The sequence below is a fragment of the Berghia stephanieae genome, chromosome 3 (genome assembly GCF_034508935.2).
Source record: "Berghia stephanieae isolate SIO BIC M18660-M18661 chromosome 3, UCSD_Bste_1.3, whole genome shotgun sequence".
Lineage (NCBI taxonomy): Eukaryota > Metazoa > Mollusca > Gastropoda > Nudibranchia > Aeolidiidae > Berghia > Berghia stephanieae.
In genome coordinates, this window is record NC_088362.1 from 39,582,912 (window position 1) to 39,588,225 (window position 5,314).

Here is a 5,314-nt window from a genome sequence, read left to right on the forward strand (position 1 = left end):
TGTCAGTGCACAGTTGAGTTGAACTCTTTGCCATTCATTTTCAGGAGTGCCAACCTAAATTTCAAGGTACATGTGAACCTAGATAAGAATATCTTCAGAAAGTGGACCATATAACAATTTTTGAAAATAAAGTATATCCGAGATCATTTGCAGTGGTAAGGCACTGGTAGTAAACAGTTATATGGGATACACCATTTTTTGTTGTTTATCAATGCTCTTAGTTACAGAAAGCCGACTATGGTACAATGATTGCCATTTGTTTACACTTCATGGCCATACAAAGCACAACATTGCTATATTTTGACTGGTTAATGTTTTGGTTTTTTTAAGGGTTTTACGGGGCTTGCGAAACATTAAGGTCATATCAACGCCAGTAAAAAGGAAGAAAATGGGATAGTAAAGAGTTCTAGAATTACAATTAAATTTTCCAAGAATAAGGCAGACAAAGGGGAATTGGTTCAAAAAGGGAACAGATGTAGATTCCAAGAACACACAATCAGTGTACTTAGTTTGAGATCACTAAATGTTTCATCCAGATACAAGCACAGGTCCCCACCAAGAGGAGCACACTCAATCGTTTAAAAATCATACACATGTAAAAGGAAAAAAAAATACAGTGCACAACAGAGAGATAATTTACAAGGAAAGAATATCATCTCCCAAAACTAACTATACATTTGAGTCAAATGTCAAATTTTGACTGTTTCCCTCCCAGCCAGGGCCAGGACAAAACCAAGTAATCTCATCCCAAGACTCCCAAGACAAAGGCAGAAAGCAAGTTGGAAAACAGATATAGGGGGAAAGAATACACAGTATGTACCTCCCTGAACACTATGGAAGGTCAGGAACGCCACCTAGTTTGTTTGTTTTTTTTTTTTTTTGTGGTTTCGAAAGTAAGAATCAGAAAAAAAATCTGGAACACTAAAATGACAAAGTAACCTCTGACAGGTGTATCTCAAAAAGAACCATGGTACTATTGCAGATTACAAGACGAAACATTTTTAATGATTGAATTGAGATTTTATTCAACCAAATGAGGAAAAAGAGTGCATGGCACAGATGCATGGTAAAATCAAAGTATCATATGAAAACAAAGTGAATGCACAACAATATATATTCATCATATGTGAAAAATAGATTTGGTTATAATTAAAATAAAATAATATTGATTATAATCTTTTCACAAACAAATACAAACTCACAAAGAAAACTCCTTAAATCAAATTTTATCTTTGCTTTTTAATTTTTAAAAAAATACTGCTCCTAATAATATTGTACTGTTAAGAGGAATATTTCTTATATAAAATCAATTCTCATTAAAGGTTGCAATGGTTGCATTAAAGAAAGAACTTTCAGGGATCATAATTAAAATCTACCGAATGGTTTTAAAAAAGAATCAACATAATAATATGATAAAGAATATTTTTTGTTTGTTTTCTTTTTTGGTCTAATAACGGCAAGTATACAAATAAAAGTTTTGATTTAAAGTTGAAGAATGAATATAGGAAATATGCATATATGCACAAATGTTATAATGATGAAATATAATGAAATAATCTACCATTGAGAATGAATAAAATAAATAATGAAAATGGATGAATTGTAAAAGATGCAATGTATTTGTTTAAAAAGTACATGCTGGAGGCAAACTCTTGAACATATTTTACAAATACTTGTTGTAAATTGACAAATTTCATACAATTTTGACCAGAAAACTTTTGACGTTTTTGATTTTATGGGTCATAAAGCAATAGCACTTGTAGGTCATTTCAGCGCCAGTAAAAAAGAAGATGATTGGAGTTCAGTTGTAGAGCTTAAAAGCACCAAAAATAAAAGTCAAAGGGGGCTTGTTCAAATAGGGGAGAACGGATTCCATAACAATTCCATCAACATCTCAATTTTGATAATACCTAAAAGTCCCATCGAGGCACAAGCAAAGGATCCCGCTATGAAGAATCTACTCAAATGTTTACAAAGTACAATAAATTCAAAATCAAAAATAAAAATGCATAACATAGAGATAATTTAAAAGAAAAAACATGTCATCTCTTAAAAAAAGAAACTATACATTTGAATGCTTCCCTCTCAGTTAAGGATCCCCGCAGGGACCTTGAAAAGACGGAGCAATCTCAATCCTGAACAAAGACAGAGAGCAGAATAGAAAGGGGAAACAGATATTACTATATGGCCTCCGGTCTGCTCCACAGATGCTGTAGAGTGGGTTTGGTGTTGGAGCGACAAGCTATGATGGTGATGAATGAAAAAAAAAAAGTCAATGGAGAAAAAAAACAACAGTAGATGTACACGAACAATACTCAAGACACTCAATCATCAGAACAATCCATTTTCCACAACCACGAGGAGACGAATGAATAGACAGGATAAAATGTAGTAAAATTTATCAATTCAAAATTAAACATCTATCAAACATGTGAGAGGCAAGGATAGACAGATCATGGTCAAATTTTTTAAAAGAAAGGTGCAAAACGAAATTATAAAAACAAAGAAAAGTTCGAAAAGGATTCAAAATTGTAATTTCTGAACACGTGACAAAGGTAGGAGCAAAACTTCTGTGGAGAGCCAGGACTCATAAGATTCGAAACAATCTTAGAGTAGTAAAGACACAAAAATATTTGTGAAGAAAACGGTCGACAAAATCATTGAAATATAAAATGAAGGTGACCTGACTTGCTTGGAGAAAAAAGAACTCTGGTCACTGACATTCAAATAAATTTTAACCCTTAATTCATCAACTTTATGTCTCTGTTGCAGCAACTTCCCCAATATCTACTTCATTGACAGAAATCATCTACCAAGCAAAGCTGAGACTGGTTCTTTTTGTTTGTTTGTTTGTTTTTAAGGGTTTTACAGCGCTTGCAACACATTTAGGTTATATCAGCGCCAGTAAAAAGGAAGAAAATTGGATAGTAAAAATTTATAGAATTACAAATAAAGCACCCAAGAAAAAGACATTGGAGAACTGGGAACAAATAGGGATCAGATGTAGATTCCAAGCTCACACTATAAAAGTACTTAGTTTGAGACCACCTATAAGTCTCATCCGGACACAAGCACAAAATCCAACAAAGAGGTGCTTACATTATAAATTCAAAATAACAAATATAATAATACATAACAGAGAGATGATTTACAAGGAAAAAAATATCATCTCCCAAAACAATAACTATGCATTTGACTGTTTCCCTCCCAGCTAGGACTCCGGCCAGGGCCAGGACAAAACCAAGTAATCTCATTCCAAGACAAAGACAGAGGGCATGTTGGAAAACAGATATAAGGGGATAGAAGACACAGTATGTACCCCCGTGCCCACTATGGGAGAAGCTGAGACTGGATTGAATTCTCAAGATCAAGACTTTTTGACAAGTTTGGGGTCATCTTATTCAATTGATGTTTGAAGTGAGTTTTCTGGACAAATTGAAGAAAAGTAGTTTGTCATTTCGCAGATATGTGTAACACCAAATCCAATATAATATTACAGTATGACTTATTCAAAGTGAGATAATTTGTTGATTCTATGTACAGATTAGTTCTTAGGCCAGTAGGGAGTTGAAACAATTTTAAAAAGTATTTGAACTTTGCAAGACAATGATGTGAAATAAGTTAAAGATATCAATATTATTATTATGACATTTTCTAATCTCTAAGGAATGGATAGAAGGGGAAACAATCAAGGAGTGAGAGACTTATTCCTCAAGGATGGAAACAACAACAGGTGAAAATAGAGATAAACTGTGGATAAAATACTTTATTATAATTTGATGTCAACAATTTATTTTTAGTCTAGTTTAGTATTTTTAAAAATCATGACCATGTACAAGTCATAATGTATCCCTCATCCTTTTTTGTGCGTGTGAGATTAACAGCAGCAGCAATTCCAATGCTTTTAGGGTCATTTAAATGTCAAGAAAAGAAAAAAAATCTGAAGCAGATAAAAAGAGGTGAAAAGAAGTCGATGATGGAGGAAATGCACCTTTGTATGTAGTAAGAGACAAAAATCATTGGCTCATCTGGATCTTCAACAAAAATGATAAGCCATAAAACATATCACTGCTTGAGCTCAGATATATTGCCTTTGGCTTTGCTCAAATAAAAAGTAATTGAATACTTTGAATGAAAACACAAGTTGAGGATTTCCCTGTTAACAGGGCAATTTTGTGTGTCAACGACATGGTAACGACACGAGTTTCTGCCCATATCATCTTTTATATCTTTATATCTCTAGATCTTAAGAGAACAAGATATAATTATGTAAATCTGGAGGAAGAAATGGGCCAATTAATTTCAGCTAAACGTAAGAATTCCAAAGAGTTAATTTGTTGGAAATAGTAGAGAATATGAAAAGTTTAAGTATTAGTTTCACAGCCTTCAACTGTGATTTTCTCTTTGCTAGTTTTGCAGACATATCATTGCATTAGGGAGTTCAGCCATATATATAATTTTCATCTACCTCTAACCATCAAGCTACGGCTGCAATTTCACCTACACCTTTAGCTCAAACTCAAGAATGAGAAAGGACATAGTGCTTTCACAAGGGTAGCCCTATTCGTCCTTAAGGTCGAATAGCTTCAACCGTGGTTGCCGTACGTACGGACAAATCGTGTTGCTTGCACTATTCGTCCTTCACACTAAAGTTGGGCAATATTCCGTTTTTGCTTTGACTGAGCTGGTTTCGAATCCACGTAATTACATGATATATCCGTATCGTCTTAAATGTTTCACAAACCCCACCTCCTCTGTTTGTGAGTCAAATAATCAGTTATGTGGTTTTTTTTGAGGTGTGTGTGTGTGTGTGTGTGTGTTAATTTCGTGGGGTTTTTTTGTTTGTTTTTTTCTTCTGGGATATGATTTTTATTCCAGAATGGTGATTGATTTCTTATAAGGAACAATTGTCGTGTTCTCCTATTGGTAAGTACCCAATTCAAATACCTGCTCGAGAGTTTGGGTTGGCTAGGCACAGAGGAAGATTCGGCAGGTTTTCTTTGTTTTGGTTTCTTTTTTTTGTTTTTTTTTTGGAGGGGGGGGGGGGGTGTTGTTGTTTTGTTTTATTTGCTGTTGTTTTTTTTTTTTTTTTTGGGGGGGGGGGGGGTTATTGTTCTTTTTTATTTGTTTTCTCTTGTTGGTATTTTCCCTGCTTTTGTTTGATTTGTGTGTGTGTGTGTGTGTGTGTGTGTGTGTGTGTGTGTGTTTTGCCTTTTTTACATTTTTTTTTCAATCTATAATAGTGGGTAAGCACTCAGTAACTATTTCTTTTAAATGACTAGTATTCAATTTGTCAAAATATTATATTAGTCAT